We start from the raw sequence: 18,002 nt of genomic DNA on the forward strand, positions 1-18,002 counted from the left end.
AGACAATAATGTTAAGTTGGCTAAGTTGCCCATAATGCCCATAATGCTTTGTAAGACAATAATGTTAATTTTTAAGTTGGCCCATAATGCCGGGCATAATAAAGGTTATCTTTGTAAGACAATAATGTTAAGTTGGCCCATAATGCCAGGCATAATAAAGGTTATCTTTGTATTGCAACCCACTATTGTAAATATAAAATCTCAATGTACTGTTTGCAAAGACAATAAATAAATAAATAAATAAATAAAAATAGACTGTACTCCTGAAGTAGACTTTACCACTGAAATAGACTGTACTCCTGAAATAGACTGTACTCTTGAAATAGACTGTACTTCTGAAGTAGACTTTACCACTGAAATAGATTGTACTATTGAAATAGACTGTACTCTTGAAATAGACTGTACTCCTGAAATAGACTGTACTTCTGAAGTAGACTGTACTCCTGAAGTAGACTGTACTCCTGAAGTAGACTGTACTCCTGAAGTAGACTGTACTCCTGAAGTAGACTGTACTCCTGAAGTAGACTGTACTCCTGAAGTAGACTGTACTCCTGAAGTAGACTGTACTCCTGAAGTAGACTGTACTCCTGAAGTAGACTGTACTCCTGAAGTAGACTGTACTCCTGAAGTAGACTCTACTCCTGAAGTAGACTGTACTCCTGAAGTAGACTGTACTTCTGAAGTAGACTGTACTTCTGAAGTAGACTGTACTTCTGAAGTAGACTGTACTTCTGAAGTAGACTGTACTCCTGAAGTAGACTGTACTCCTGAAGTAGACTGTACTTCTGAAGTAGACTGTACTCCTGAAGTAGACTGTACTTCTGAAGTAGACTGTACTTCTGAAGTAGACTGTACTTCTGAAGTAGACTGTACTTCTGAAGTAGACTGTACTTCTGAAGTAGACTGTACTCCTGAAGTAGACTGTACTTCTGAAGTAGACTGTACTTCTGAAGTAGACTGTACTTCTGAAGTAGACTGTACTTCTGAAGTAGACTGTACTCCTGAAGTAGACTGTACTTCTGAAGTAGACTGTACTCCTGAAGTAGACTGTACTTCTGAAGTAGACTGTACTTCTGAAGTAGACTGTACTCCTGAAGTAGACTCTACTTCTGAAGTAGACTGTACTCCTAAAGTTGACTCTACTTCTGAAGTAGACTCTACTTCTGAAGTAGACTGTACTCCTGAAGTAGACTGTACTCCTGAGGTAGACTGTACTTCTGAAGTAGACTGTACTCCTGAAATAGACTGTACTCCTGAGGTAGACTGTACTTCTGAAGTAGACTCTACTTCTGAAGTAGACTGAAGTGACTCTACTTCTGAAGTAGACTGAAGTAGACTGTACTGTACTTCTGAAGTAGACTGTACTCCTGAAGTAGACTGTACTTCTGAAGTAGACTGTACTTCTGAAGTAGACTGTACTTCTGAAGTAGACTGTACTCCTGAAGTAGACTGTACTTCTGAAGTAGACTGTACTTCTGAAGTAGACTGTACTTCTGAAGTAGACTGTACTTCTGAAGTAGACTGTACTCCTGAAGTAGACTGTACTCCTGAAGTAGACTGTACTTCTGAAGTAGACTGTACTTCTGAAGTAGACTGTACTCCTGAAGTAGACTGTACTTCTGAAGTAGACTGTACTTCTGAAGTAGACTGTACTTCTGAAGTACTTCTGAAGTAGACTCTACTTCTGAAGTAGACTGTACTCCTGAGGTAGACTGTACTCCTGAAGTAGACTGTACTTCTGAAGTAGACTGTACTTCTGAAGTAGACTGTACTCCTGAAGTAGACTGTACTCCTGAAGTAGACTGTACTTCTGAAGTAGACTGTACTCCTGAAGTAGACTGTACTTCTGAAGTAGACTGTACTCCTGAAGTAGACTGTACTCCTGAAGTAGACTGTACTCCTGAAGTAGACTGTACTTCTGAAGTAGACTGTACTCCTGAAGTAGACTGTACTTCTGAAGTAGACTGTACTTCTGAAGTAGACTGTACTTCTGAAGTAGACTGTACTCCTGAAGTAGACTGTACTCCTGAAGTAGACTGTACTTCTGAAGTAGACTGTACTTCTGAAGTAGACTGTACTCCTGAAGTAGACTGAAGTAGACTGTACTTCTGAAGTAGACTGTACTTCTGAAGTAGACTGTACTCCTGAAGTAGACTGTATTTCTGAAGTAGACTGTACTTCTGAAGTAGACTGAAGTAGACTGTACTTCTGAAGTAGACTGTACTAGACTGTACTCCTGAAGTAGACTGTACTTCTGAAGTAGACTGTACTCCTGAAGTAGACTGTACTTCTGAAGTAGACTGTACTCCTGAAGTAGACTGTACTTCTGAAGTAGACTGTACTCCTGAAGTAGACTGTACTCCTGAAGTAGACTGTACTTCTGAAGTAGACTGTACTTCTGAAGTAGACTGTACTCCTGAAGTAGACTGTACTTCTGAAGTAGACTGTACTCCTGAAGTAGACTGTACTGAAATAGACTGTACTACTGAAGTAGACTGTACTGAAATAGACTGTATCCTGAAATAGACTGTACTCCTGAAGTAGACTGTACTCCTGAAGTAGACTGTACTGAGGTACTTCTGAAGTAGACTGTACTTCTGAAGTAGACTGTACTTCTGAAGTAGACTGTACTCCTGAAGTAGACTGTACTTCTGAAGTAGACTGTACTCCTGAAGTAGACTGTACTCCTGAAGTAGACTGTACTCCTGAAGTAGACTGTACTCCTGAAGTAGACTGTACTCCTGAAGTAGACTGTACTTCTGAGACTGTACTACTCCTGAAGTAGACTGTACTTCTGAAGTAGACTGTACTCCTGAAGTACTTCTGAAGTAGACTGTACTCCTGAAGTAGACTGTACTCCTGAAGTAGACTGTACTTCTGAAGTAGACTGTACTCCTGAAGTAGACTGTACTTCTGAAGTAGACTGTACTCCTGAGGTAGACTGTACTTCTGAAGTAGACTGTACTTCTGAAGTAGACTGTACTCCTGAGGTAGACTGTACTTCTGAAGTAGACTGTACTCCTGAGGTAGACTGTACTTCTGAAGTAGACTGTACTGAAATAGACTGTACTTCTGAAGTAGACTGTACTCCTGAGGTAGACTGTACTTCTGAAGTAGACTGTACTCCTGAAATAGACTGTACTCCTGAAGTAGACTGTACTCCTGAGGTAGACTGTACTTCTGAAGTAGACTGTACTCCTGAAATAGACTGTACTCCTGAAGTAGACTGTAGACTGTACTCCTGAACTGTACTCCTGTAGACTGTACTCCTGAAGTATACTGTACTCCTGAAGTAGACTGTACTCCTGAAGTAGACTGTACTCCTGAAGTAGACTGTACTCTGAAGTAGACTGAAGTAGACTCTGAAGTACTGTACTCCTGAAGTAGACTGTACTTCTGAAGTAGACTGTACTACTGAAGTAGACTGTACTTCTGAGGTAGACTGTACTCCTGAAGTAGACTGTACTCCTGAAGTAGACTGTACTTCTGAAGTAGACTGAAGTAGACTGTACTCCTGAAGTAGACTGTACTTCTGAAGTAGACTGTACTTCTGAAGTAGACTGTACTTCTGAAGTAGACTGTACTCTGAAGTAGACTGTACTCCTGAAGTAGACTGTACTTCTGAAGTAGACTGTACTCCTGACTGTACTTCTGAAGTAGACTGTACTCCTGAAGTAGACTGTACTGTACTCCTGAAGTAGACTGTAGACTGTACTTCTGAAGTAGACTGTACTACTTCTGAAGTAGACTGTACTCCTGAAGTAGACTGTACTTCTGAAGTAGACTCTACTACTGAAGTAGACTGTAGACTGTACTTCTGAAGTAGACTGTACTCTGAGGTAGACTGTACTTCTGAAGTAGACTGTACTGTAGACTGTACTAGACTGTACTTCTGAAGTAGACTGTACTCCTGAAGTAGTACTGTACTGTACTCCTGAAGTAGACTGTACTCCTGAAGTAGACTGTACTCCTGAAGCAGACTGTACTTCTGAGGTAGACTGTACTTCTGAAGTAGACTGTACTCCTGAAGTAGACTGTACTTGTGAAGTAGACTGTACTTCTGAAGTAGACTGTACTTCTGAAGTAGACTGTACTCCTGAAGTAGACTCTACTTCTGAAGTAGACTCTACTTCTGAAGTAGACTGTACTCCTGAAGTAGACTGAGGTAGACTGTACTTCTGAAGTAGACTGTACTGTACTCTGAAGTAGACTGTACTAGACCTGAAGGTAGACTGACTTCTGAAGTAGACTGTACTCCTGAAATAGACTGTACTCCTGAGTAGACTGTACTTCTGAAGTAGACTGTACTCCTGAAGTAGACTGTACTCCTGAGGTAGACTGTACTTCTGAAGTAGACTGTACTCCTGAAATAGACTGTACTCCTGAGGTAGACTGTACTTCTGAAGTAGACTGTACTCCTGAAATAGACTGTACTTCTGAAGTAGACTCTACTACTGAAGTAGACTCTACTTCTGAAGTAGACTGTACTCCTGAAGTAGACTGTACTCCTGAGGTAGACTGTACTTCTGAAGTAGACTGTACTCCTGAAATAGACTGTACTCCTGAGGTAGACTGTACTTCTGAAGTAGACTCTACTTCTGAAGTAGACTGTACTCCTGAGGTAGACTGTACTCCTGAGGTAGACTGTACTTCTGAAGTAGACTGTACTCCTGAAGTAGACTGTACTACTGAAGTAGACTGTACTGAAATAGACTGTACTACTGAAGTAGACTGTACTACTGAAGTAGACTGTACTCCTGAAGTAGACTGTACTACTGAAGCAGACTGTACTCCTGAAGTAGACTGTACTACTGAAGCAGACTGTACTACTGAAGTAGACTGTACTCATGAGGTAGACTGTACTACTGAAGTAGACTGTACTCCTGAAATAGACTGTACTACTGAAATAGACTGTACTGAAATAGACTGTACTACCAGGATCATTCTCTACAACCTGTATTCCTTTAAAATAATATTATTATTGTAAGTGTTATTATTTAATCTGATTATTAATGTACATTTTAGTTTTCAGCTGAAACTGAGTCAGTCGAGTGCAGCAAAATTACTCTCTGACTAATATTTCATAATGACTAATATTTCATAATGCTAAAGCTCCCGCTTCACACACGGAGGGCCCGGGTTCGATTCCCGGCAGGTGGAAACATTTTGACACGTTTCCTTATACCTGTTGTCCTGTTCACCTAGCAGCAAATAGGTACCTGGGTGTTAGTCGACTGGTGTGGGTCACATCCTGGGGGACAAGATTGAGGATCCCAATGGAAATAAGTTAGACAGTCCTCGATGATGCACTGACTTTCTTGAGGTATCCTGGGTAGCTAAACCTCCAGAGTTAAAAATCTGAACGAAATCTTATCTCTTATAATGTTTATTTGTGTATATATGTGTAATATTCCTAGGTAGTAGGTTGGTAAACAGCAACCGCCCAGGGAGGTACTACCGTCCTGCCAAGTGAGTGTAAAACGAAAACCTGTAATTGTTTTACAAGATGGTAGGATTGCTGGTGTCTTTTGTCTGTCTCATAAACATGCAAGATTTCAGGTATGTCTTGCTACTTCTACTTGCACTTAGGTCACACTATACATACATGTTCAAGCATATATATACACACCCCTCTGGATATTCTTCTATTTTCTTTCTAGTTCTTGTTCTTGTTTATTTCCTCTTATCTCCATGGGGAAGTGGAACAGAATTCTTCCTCCGTAAGCCATGCGTGTTGTAAGAGGCGACTAAAATGCCGGGAGCAAGGGGCTAGTAACCCCTTCTCTCGTATAAATTACTAAATTTAAAAGAGAAACTTTCGTTTTTCTTTTTGGGCCACCCTGCCTTGGTGGGATACGGCCAGTGTGTTGAAAGAAAGAAGAATGTGTAATATTGATGGTTATAATGTTTATTTGTGTATATATGTGTCATGTTGATGGTTATAATGTTCCAGGTGTGGTGATTGCTGTGCCTGGCTGTGTCGACTACAACATTGATCAACACAGTAACATTGACCAATCTGAGGAGTGCTGTGCCAGGCTGTGTCTGCTGCAACAGTGATCAACACAGCAACATTGACCAGTCTGAGGAGTGGAAACAGCCATACTAGTAACATTTAGTGTTATACCTGGAGTTGGTTACTCCAGGTTTGTGGAGATGCAGCAGCTGGTGACGTTGTCATAGGTGGGCGGGGCCCACCTGTAAGGTATTTCCAGGTTACAAGTCCACTGAAGTTTGGTTATTGAAGTAGATAGTAATTATATTAGGTGGGAAGGTGGTGGGAAAAGTATAGGAAAGATTGTAAAGAATTTATATAAAAAATAGCTTAGTGGGAAGTATTAGTTATCTCCCTACCAGAGATGAAATCTCTGGCCAGGAAATAATGGGGAATGTATTCTATAGGTTACCTTGAATGGGGTTTACCTGGAGAGGGTTTCGGGGGTCAACACCCCCACGGGCCGGTCTGAGACCAGGCCTCATGGTGGATCACGGTCTGATCAACCAGGCTGTTACTGCTGGCTGCATGCAAGCTGATGTACAAACCACAGCCCGGTTGGTCAGGTACTGACAGAGATAAAAATTGGAGAAATGGGTTGTAAAGCTTAGAACTGAAGACTGATTAGATTTTAAGAAGTTTTAGTTAGTGTAAAATCTTGATTATGCAGCTGATACCCATCCTGCAAGACTGTAGGACTCAGAGATGAAATGTGTGATATATTATGTCTCAGTTAGTTGGCTGCTTTCTAGCATACATCAGGGGGATTACCAATAGACCCCTGGCTGTCTTCAGGAAGGCGCTGGACAGTCAGTATGCTGGGAGGCAGTTGAACAGTCTTGGGCCCCTGACATTTATTGTGTTGTCTCTTACCGTGCTAGTGGCACCCCAGCTTTTCATTGGGGGGATGTTGCATCGTCTGCCGAGGCTTTTGCTTTCGTAGGGAATGATTTTTGTGTGCAAGTTTGGTACTGATTCCTCTAGGATTTTCCAAGTGTATATAATCATGTATCTCTCTCACCTGCATTCTATGGAGCACAGGTTTAGGAACTTCAAACGTTCCCAGTAATTGAGGTGTTTTATCTCCGTTATGCGTGCCGTGAAGGTTCTCTGTACATTTTCTACGTCAGCAATTTCACCTGCCTTGAAAGGGGCTGTTAGTGTGCATCAATATTCCAGCCTACATAGAACAAGTGACCTGAAGATTGTCATCATGGACTTGGCATCCCTAGTTTTGAAGGTTCTCATTATCCATCCTGTCATTTTTCTAGCAGATGCAATTGATACAGTATTACGGCACTGAAGGTGAGATCCTCTGACATGATCACCTCCAAGTCTTTAGCATTAGTTTCTCGCTCTATTGTGGAATTTGTTTTATACTCCGATGTAACTTTAATTTCCTCACGTTTTCCATATAGGAGTAATTGAAATTTCTCATCATTTAACTTTATATTGTTTTCTGCAGCCCATTTAAATATTTGGTTGATGTCTATCTGGTGTCTTACAGTGTCTTCAATGGAGGTCACTGTCATGCAAATTCAGGTGTCATCTGCAAAGGAAGAGATGGTGCTGCTGTATGATAATTTATGTATTTGTGTACCTGAATGAACTTGGTAATCACCAGTCTTAATCCTTAGTAAGCAAGTATATTTAGGTACAGGTATGCATTATCATACATAGTATAAATTACCTAGGATAACCCAAAGTTAAAGTGACTTAGTTCAATTTTAATTATCCTGAAATACATTACATACCAGTGGCTGCCTTTTGTGCTTACCAGTGCTTTATTACCCAGCCTGTGGGTGCACCCCATACCCAGCCTGTTGGGGCACCCCATACCCAGCCTGTGGGTGCACCCCATACCCAGCCTGTTGGGGCACCCCATACCCAGCCTGTTGGGGCACCCCATACCCAGCCTGTGGGGGAACCCCATAATCAGCCTGTGGTGCATCCCATAAACAGCCTGGGGGGCACCCCATACCCAGCCTGTGGGGGCACCCCATACTCAGCCTGTGGGGGCACCCCATTCCCAGCCTGTGGGTGCACCCCATACCCAGCCTGTGGGTGCACTCCATACCTAGCCTTTGGGTGCACCCCATACCCAGCCTTTGGGTGCACCCCATACCCAGCCTTTGGGTGCACCCCATACCTAGCCTTTGGGTGCACCCCATACCCAGCCTGTGGGTGCACCCCATACCCAGCCTGTGGGTGCACCCCATACCCAGCCTGTGGGTGCACCCCATACCCAGCCTGTGGGTGCACCCCATACCTAGCCTTTGGGTGCACCCCATACCCAGCCTTTGGGTGCACCCCATACCCAGCCTTTGGGTGCACCCCATACCTAGCCTTTGGGTGCACCCCATACCCAGCCTGTGGGTGCACCCCATACCCAGCCTGTGGGTGCACCCCATACCCAGCCTGTGGGTGCACCCCATACCCAGCCTGTGGGTGCACCCCATACCTAGCCTTTGGGTGCACCCCATACCCAGCCTTTGGGTGCACCCCATACCCAGCCTTTGGGTGCACCCCATACCCAGCCTTTGGGTGCACCCCATACCCAACCTGTGGGGGCACCCCATACCCAGCCTGTGGGGGCACCCTATACCCAGCCGGTGGGGGCACCCTATACCCAGCCGGTGGGGGCACCCTATACCCAGCCTGTGGGGGCACCCCATACCCAGCCTGTGGGGGAACCCTATATCCAGCCTGTGGGGGCACCCCATACCCAGCCTGTGGGGGCACCCCATACCCAGCCTGTGGGGGCACCTCATACCCAGCCGGTGGGGGCACCCCACAGGCTGGGTATGGGGTGCCCCGTTTCGCTCTCCAGGAGCTTTATCAAGCCGTACAAACACAGCTTGATAAAACTCCTGGAGAGCGAAACGTTGCCACAATAAATGTCACATTAGTTGCACTTGTGTCCTTTTACCTAACATATTGTGGGTAATTCTACCAACATTAATACAAAACTATGTAAATATACTCTACCTATATTATTATTATAACTGTTAATTATACTTATGTGTACCTGTACCTAAATAAACTTACACACTGTGCTGGCATGCAGGTACACACTGTGCTGGCATGCAGGTACACACTGTGCTGGCATGCAGGTACACACTGTGCTGGCATGCAGGTACACACTGTGCTGGCATGCAGGTACACACTGTGCTGGCATGCAGGTACACACTGTGCTGGCATGCAGGTACACACTGTGCTGGCATGCAGGTACACACTGTGCTGGCATGCAGGTACACACTGTGCTGGCATGCAGGTACACACTGTGCTGGCATGCTGGTACACACTGTGCTGGCATGCAGGTACACACTGTGCTGGCATGCAGGTACACACTGTGCTGGCATGCAGGTACACACTGTGCTGGCATGCAGGTACACACTGTGCTGGCATGCAGGTACACACTGTGCTGGCATGCAGGTACACACTGTGCTGGCATGCTGGTACACACTGTGCTGGCATGCAGGTACACACTGTGCTGGCATGCTGGTACACACTGTGCTGGCATGCTGGTACACACTGTGCTGGCATGCAGGTACACACTGTGCTGGCATGCTGGTACACACTGTGCTGGCATGCAGGTACACACTGTGCTGGCATGCTGGTACACACTGTGCTGGCATGCAGGTACACACTGTGCTGGCATGCAGGTACACACTGTGCTGGCATATTGGTACACACTGTGCTGGCATGCAGGTACACACTGTGCTGGCATGCAGGTACACACTGTGCTGGCATGCAGGTACACACTGTGCTGGCATGCAGGTACACACTGTGCTGGCATGCAGGTACACACTGTGCTGGCATGCAGGTACACACTGTGCATGGTACACACTGTGCTGGCATGCAGGTACACACTGTGCTGGCATGCAGGTACACACTGTGCTGGCATGCAGGTACACACTGTGCTGGCATGCAGGTACACACTGTGCTGGCATGGTACACACTGTGCTGGCAGGCAGGTACACACTGTGCTGGCATGCAGGTACACACTGTGCTGGCATGCAGGTACACACTGTGCTGGCATGCAGGTACACACTGTGCTGGCATGCAGGTACACACTGTGCTGGCATGCAGGTACACACTGTGCTGGCATGCAGGTACACACTGTGCTGGCATGCTGGTACACACTGTGCTGGCATGCTGGTACACACTGTGCTGGCATGCTGGTACACACTGTGCTGGCATGCAGGTACACACTGTGCTGGCATGCAGGTACACACTGTGCTGGCATGCAGGTACACACTGTGCTGGCATGCAGGTACACACTGTGCTGGCATGCAGGTACACACTGTGCTGGCATGCAGGTACACACTGTGCTGGCATGCAGGTACACACTGTGCTGGCATGCAGGTACACACTGTGCTGGCATGCTGGTACACACTGTGCTGGCATGCAGGTACACACTGTGCTGGCATGCAGGTACACACTGTGCTGGCATGCAGGTACACACTGTGCTGGCATGCAGGTACACACTGTGCTGGCATGCAGGTACACACTGTGCTGGCATGCAGGTACACACTGTGCTGGCATGCAGGTACACACTGTGCTGGCATGCAGGTACACACTGTGCTGGCATGCTGGTACACACTGTGCTGGCATGCAGGTACACACTGTGCTGGCATGCAGGTACACACTGTGCTGGCATGCAGGTACACACTGTGCTGGCATGCAGGTACACACTGTGCTGGCATGCAGGTACACACTGTGCTGGCATGCAGGTACACACTGTGCTGGCATGCAGGTACACACTGTGCTGGCATGCAGGTACACACTGTGCTGGCATGCAGGTACACACTGTGCTGGCATGCAGGTACACACTGTGCTGGCATGCAGGTACACACTGTGCTGGCATGCAGGTACACACTGTGCTGGCATGCAGGTACACACTGTGCTGGCATGCAGGTACACACTGTGCTGGCATGCAGGTACACACTGTGCTGGCATGCAGGTACACACTGTGCTGGCATGCAGGTACACACTGTGCTGGCATGCTGGTACACACTGTGCTGGCATGCAGGTACACACTGTGCTGGCATGCAGGTACACACTGTGCTGGCATGCAGGTACACACTGTGCTGGCATGCAGGTACACACTGTGCTGGCATGCAGGTACACACTGTGCTGGCATGCAGGTACACACTGTGCTGGCATGCAGGTACACACTGTGCTGGCATGCTGGTACACACTGTGCTGGCATGCAGGTACACACTGTGCTGGCATGCAGGTACACACTGTGCTGGCATGCAGGTACACACTGTGCTGGCATGCAGGTACACACTGTGCTGGCATGCAGGTACACACTGTGCTGGCATGCAGGTACACACTGTGCTGGCATGCAGGTACACACTGTGCTGGCATGCAGGTACACACTGTGCTGGCATGCAGGTACACACTGTGCTGGCATGCAGGTACACACTGTGCTGGCATGCAGGTACACACTGTGCTGGCATGCAGGTACACACTGTGCTGGCATGCAGGTACACACTGTGCTGGCATGCAGGTACACACTGTGCTGGCATGCAGGTACACACTGTGCTGGCATGCAGGTACACACTGTGCTGGCATGCAGGTACACACTGTGCTGGCATGCAGGTACACACTGTGCTGGCATGCAGGTACACACTGTGCTGGCATGCAGGTACACACTGTGCTGGCATGCAGGTACACACTGTGCTGGCATGCAGGTACACACTGTGCTGGCATGCAGGTACACACTGTGCTGGCATGCAGGTACACACTGTGCTGGCATGCAGGTACACACTGTGCTGGCATGCAGGTACACACTGTGCTGGCATGCAGGTACACACTGTGCTGGCATGCAGGTACACACTGTGCTGGCATGCAGGTACACACTGTGCTGGCATGCAGGTACACACTGTGCTGGCATGCAGGTACACACTGTGCTGGCATGCAGGTACACACTGTGCTGGCATGCTGGTACACACTGTGCTGGCATGCAGGTACACACTGTGCTGGCATGCAGGTACACACTGTGCTGGCATGCAGGTACACACTGTGCTGGCATGCAGGTACACACTGTGCTGGCATGCAGGTACACACTGTGCTGGCATGCAGGTACACACTGTGCTGGCATGCAGGTACACACTGTGCTGGCATGCAGGTACACACTGTGCTGGCATGCAGGTACACACTGTGCTGGCATGCAGGTACACACTGTGCTGGCATGCAGGTACACACTGTGCTGGCATGCAGGTACACACTGTGCTGGCATGCAGGTACACACTGTGCTGGCATGCAGGTACACACTGTGCTGGCATGCAGGTACACACTGTGCTGGCATGCAGGTACACACTGTGCTGGCATGCAGGTACACACTGTGCAGGTACACACTGTGCTGGCATGCTGGTACACACTGTGCTGGCATGCAGGTACACACTGTGCTGGCATGCAGGTACACACTGTGCTGGCATGCTGGTACACACTGTGCTGGCATGCTGGTACACACTGTGCTGGCATGCAGGTACACACTGTGCTGGCATGCAGGTACACACTGTGCTGGCATGCAGGTACACACTGTGCTGGCATGCAGGTACACACTGTGCTGGCATGCAGGTACACACTGTGCTGGCATGCAGGTACACACTGTGCTGGCATGCAGGTACACACTGTGCTGGCATGCAGGTACACACTGTGCTGGCATGCTGGTACACATGCATGCAGGTACACACTGTGCTGGCATGCTGGTACACACTGTGCTGGCATGCTGGTACACACTGTGCTGGCATGCTGGTACACACTGTGCTGGCATGCAGGTACACACTGTGCTGGCATGCTGGTACACACTGTGCTGGCATGCTGGTACACACTGTGCTGGCATGCAGGTACACACTGTGCTGGCATGCAGGTACACACTGTGCTGGCATGCAGGTACACACTGTGCTGGCATGCTGGTACACACTGTGCTGGCATGCTGGTACACACTGTGCTGGCATGCAGGTACACACTGTGCTGGCATGCTGGTACACACTGTGCTGACATGCTGGCATGCAGGTACACACTGTGCTGGCATGCAGGTACACACTGTGCTGGCATGCAGGTACACACTGTGCTGGCATGCTGGTACACACTGTGCTGGCATGCTGGTACACACTGTGCTGGCATGCAGGTACACACTGTGCTGGCATGCAGGTACACACTGTGCTGGCATGCAGGTACACACTGTGCTGGCATGCAGGTACACACTGTGCTGGCATGCAGGTACACACTGTGCTGGCATGCAGGTACACACTGTGCTGGCATGCAGGTACACACTGTGCTGGCATGCAGGTACACACTGTGCTGGCATGCAGGTACACACTGTGCTGGCATGCTGGTACACACTGTGCTGGCATGCAGGTACACACTGTGCTGGCATGCAGGTACACACTGTGCTGGCATGCAGGTACACACTGTGCTGGCATGCAGGTACACACTGTGCTGGCATGCTGGTACACACTGTGCTGGCATGCAGGTACACACTGTGCTGGCATGCAGGTACACACTGTGCTGGCATGCAGGTACACACTGTGCTGGCATGCAGGTACACACTGTGCTGGCATGCAGGTACACACTGTGCTGGCATGCAGGTACACACTGTGCTGGCATGCAGGTACACACTGTGCTGGCATGCAGGTACACACTGTGCTGGCATGCAGGTACACACTGTGCTGGCATGCAGGTACACACTGTGCTGGCATGCAGGTACACACTGTGCTGGCATGCAGGTACACACTGTGCTGGCATGCAGGTACACACTGTGCTGGCATGCAGGTACACACTGTGCTGGCATGCAGGTACACACTGTGCTGGCATGCAGGTACACACTGTGCTGGCATGCTGGTACACACTGTGCTGGCATGCTGGTACACACTGTGCTGGCATGCAGGTACACACTGTGCTGGCATGCAGGTACACACTGTGCTGGCATGCAGGTACACACTGTGCTGGCATGCAGGTACACACTGTGCTGGCATGCAGGTACACACTGTGCTGGCATGCAGGTACACACTGTGCTGGCATGCAGGTACACACTGTGCTGGCATGCAGGTACACACTGTGCTGGCATGCTGGTACACACTGTGCTGGCATGCTGGTACACACTGTGCTGGCATGCAGGTACACACTGTGCTGGCATGCAGGTACACACTGTGCTGGCATGCAGGTACACACTGTGCTGGCATGCAGGTACACACTGTGCTGGCATGCAGGTACACACTGTGCTGGCATGCAGGTACACACTGTGCTGGCATGCAGGTACACACTGTGCTGGCATGCAGGTACACACTGTGCTGGCATGCAGGTACACACTGTGCTGGCATGCAGGTACACACTGTGCTGGCATGCAGGTACACACTGTGCTGGCATGCAGGTACACACTGTGCTGGCATGCAGGTACACACTGTGCTGGCATGCAGGTACACACTGTGCTGGCATGCAGGTACACACTGTGCTGGCATGCAGGTACACACTGTGCTGGCATGCAGGTACACACTGTGCTGGCATGCAGGTACACACTGTGCTGGCATGCAGGTACACACTGTGCTGGCATGCAGGTACACACTGTGCTGGCATGCAGGTACACACTGTGCTGGCATGCAGGTACACACTGTGCTGGCATGCAGGTACACACTGTGCTGGCATGCAGGTACACACTGTGCTGGCATGCAGGTACACACTGTGCTGGCATGCAGGTACACACTGTGCTGGCATGCAGGTACACACTGTGCTGGCATGCAGGTACACACTGTGCTGGCATGCAGGTACACACTGTGCTGGCATGCAGGTACACACTGTGCTGGCATGCTGGTACACACTGTGCTGGCATGCAGGTACACACTGTGCTGGCATGCTGGTACACACTGTGCTGGCATGCAGGTACACACTGTGCTGGCATGCAGGTACACACTGTGCTGGCATGCAGGTACACACTGTGCTGGCATGCAGGTACACACTGTGCTGGCATGCAGGTACACACTGTGCTGGCATGCAGGTACACACTGTGCTGGCATGCAGGTACACACTGTGCTGGCATGCAGGTACACACTGTGCTGGCATGCAGGTACACACTGTGCTGGCATGCAGGTACACACTGTGCTGGCATGCAGGTACACACTGTGCTGGCATGCAGGTACACACTGTGCTGGCATGCAGGTACACACTGTGCTGGCATGCAGGTACACACTGTGCTGGCATGCAGGTACACACTGTGCTGGCATGCAGGTACACACTGTGCTGGCATGCAGGTACACACTGTGCTGGCATGCAGGTACACACTGTGCTGGCATGCTGGTACACACTGTGCTGGCATGCAGGTACACACTGTGCTGGCATGCAGGTACACACTGTGCTGGCATGCAGGTACACACTGTGCTGGCATGCAGGTACACACTGTGCTGGCATGCAGGTACACACTGTGCTGGCATGCTGGTACACACTGTGCTGGCATGCAGGTACACACTGTGCTGGCATGCAGGTACACACTGTGCTGGCATGCAGGTACACACTGTGCTGGCATGCAGGTACACACTGTGCTGGCATGCAGGTACACACTGTGCTGGCATGCAGGTACACACTGTGCTGGCATGCAGGTACACACTGTGCTGGCATGCAGGTACACACTGTGCTGGCATGCAGGTACACACTGTGCTGGCATGCTCTGTGCTGGCATGCAGGTACACACTGTGCTGGCATGCAGGTACACACTGTGCTGGCATGCAGGTACACACTGTGCTGGCATGCAGGTACACACTGTGCTGGCATGCAGGTACACACTGTGCTGGCATGCAGGTACACACTGTGCTGGCATGCAGGTACACACTGTGCTGGCATGCAGGTACACACTGTGCTGGCATGCTGGTACACACTGTGCTGGCATGCAGGTACACACTGTGCTGGCATGCAGGTACACACTGTGCTGGCATGCAGGTACACACTGTGCTGGCATGCAGGTACACACTGTGCTGGCATGCAGGTACACACTGTGCTGGCATGCAGGTACACACTGTGCTGGCATGCAGGTACACACTGTGCTGGCATGCTGGTACACACTGTGCTGGCATGCAGGTACACACTGTGCTGGCATGCAGGTACACACTGTGCTGGCATGCAGGTACACACTGTGCTGGCATGCAGGTACACACTGTGCTGGCATGCAGGTACACACTGTGCTGGCATGCAGGTACACACTGTGCTGGCATGCAGGTACACACTGTGCTGGCATGCAGGTACACACTGTGCTGGCATGCAGGTACACACTGTGCTGGCATGCAGGTACACACTGTGCTGGCATGCAGGTACACACTGTGCTGGCATGCAGGTACACACTGTGCTGGCATGCAGGTACACACTGTGCTGGCATGCAGGTACACACTGTGCTGGCATGCAGGTACACACTGTGCTGGCATGCAGGTACACACTGTGCTGGCATGCAGGTACACACTGTGCTGGCATGCAGGTACACACTGTGCTGGCATGCAGGTACACACTGTGCTGGCATGCAGGTACACACTGTGCTGGCATGCAGGTACACACTGTGCTGGCATGCAGGTACACACTGTGCTGGCATGCAGGTACACACTGTGCTGGCATGCAGGTACACACTGTGCTGGCATGCAGGTACACACTGTGCTGGCATGCTGGTACACACTGTGCTGGCATGCAGGTACACACTGTGCTGCATGCTGGCATGCTGGTACACACTGTGCTGGCATGCAGGTACACACTGTGCTGGCATGCAGGTACACACTGTGCTGGCATGCAGGTACACACTGTGCTGGCATGCAGGTACACACTGTGCTGGCATGCAGGTACACACTGTGCTGGCATGCTGGTACACACTGTGCTGGCATGCATGCTGGTACACACTGTGCTGGCATGCAGGTACACACTGTGCTGGCATGCAGGTACACACTGTGCTGGCATGCAGGTACACACTGTGCTGGCATGCAGGTACACACTGTGCTGGCATGCAGGTACACACTGTGCTGGCATGCTGGTACACACTGTGCTGGCATGCTGGTACACACTGTGCTGGCATGCTGGTACACACTGTGCTGGCATGCAGGTACACACTGTGCTGGCATGCAGGTACACACTGTGCTGGCATGCAGGTACACACTGTGCTGGCATGCAGGTACACACTGTGCTGGCATGCAGGTACACACTGTGCTGGCATGCTGGTACACACTGTGCTGGCATGCTGGTACACACTGTGCTGGCATGCAGGTACACACTGTGCTGGCATGCAGGTACACACTGTGCTGGCATGCAGGTACACACTGTGCTGGCATGCAGGTACACACTGTGCTGGCATGCAGGTACACACTGTGCTGGCATGCAGGTACACACTGTGCTGGCATGCAGGTACACACTGTGCTGGCATGCAGGTACACACTGTGCTGGCATGCAGGTACACACTGTGCTGGCATGCAGGTACACACTGTGCTGGCATGCAGGTACACACTGTGCTGGCATGCAGGTACACACTGTGCTGGCATGCTGGTACACACTGTGCTGGCATGCTGGTACACACTGTGCTGGCATGCAGGTACACACTGTGCTGGCATGCTGGTACACACTGTGCTGGCATGCAGGTACACACTGTGCTGGCATGCAGGTACACACTGTGCTGGCATGCAGGTACACACTGTGCTGGCATGCAGGTACACACTGTGCTGGCATGCAGGTACACACTGTGCTGGCATGCAGGTACACACTGTGCTGGCATGCAGGTACACACTGTGCTGGCATGCAGGTACACACTGTGCTGGCATGCAGGTACACACTGTGCTGGCATGCAGGTACACACTGTGCTGGCATGCTGGTACACACTGTGCTGGCATGCAGGTACACACTGTGCTGGCATGCAGGTACACACTGTGCTGGCATGCAGGTACACACTGTGCTGGCATGCAGGTACACACTGTGCTGGCATGCAGGTACACACTGTGCTGGCATGCAGGTACACACTGTGCTGGCATGCAGGTACACA

The 18,002-nt window shown here is 49.9% G+C and overlaps 1 long non-coding RNA gene across 1 annotated transcript in view; it reads left to right on the plus strand.

Annotated features, from left to right (window-relative positions):
* The first annotated feature begins 5,766 nt into the window (after nucleotides 1–5,766).
* Nucleotides 5,767–18,002, plus strand: part of LOC138851341 (uncharacterized) — a 42,000-nt gene continuing 29,764 nt past the window's right edge. Inside the window, exon 1 of the long non-coding RNA XR_011391165.1 lies at nucleotides 5,767–6,205. This is a non-coding gene — a long non-coding RNA (uncharacterized lncRNA). The remainder of the gene's footprint in view (nucleotides 6,206–18,002) is intronic.

This window comes from Cherax quadricarinatus, unplaced genomic scaffold (assembly GCF_038502225.1).
Source record: "Cherax quadricarinatus isolate ZL_2023a unplaced genomic scaffold, ASM3850222v1 Contig374, whole genome shotgun sequence".
Classification (NCBI taxonomy): domain Eukaryota; kingdom Metazoa; phylum Arthropoda; class Malacostraca; order Decapoda; family Parastacidae; genus Cherax; species Cherax quadricarinatus.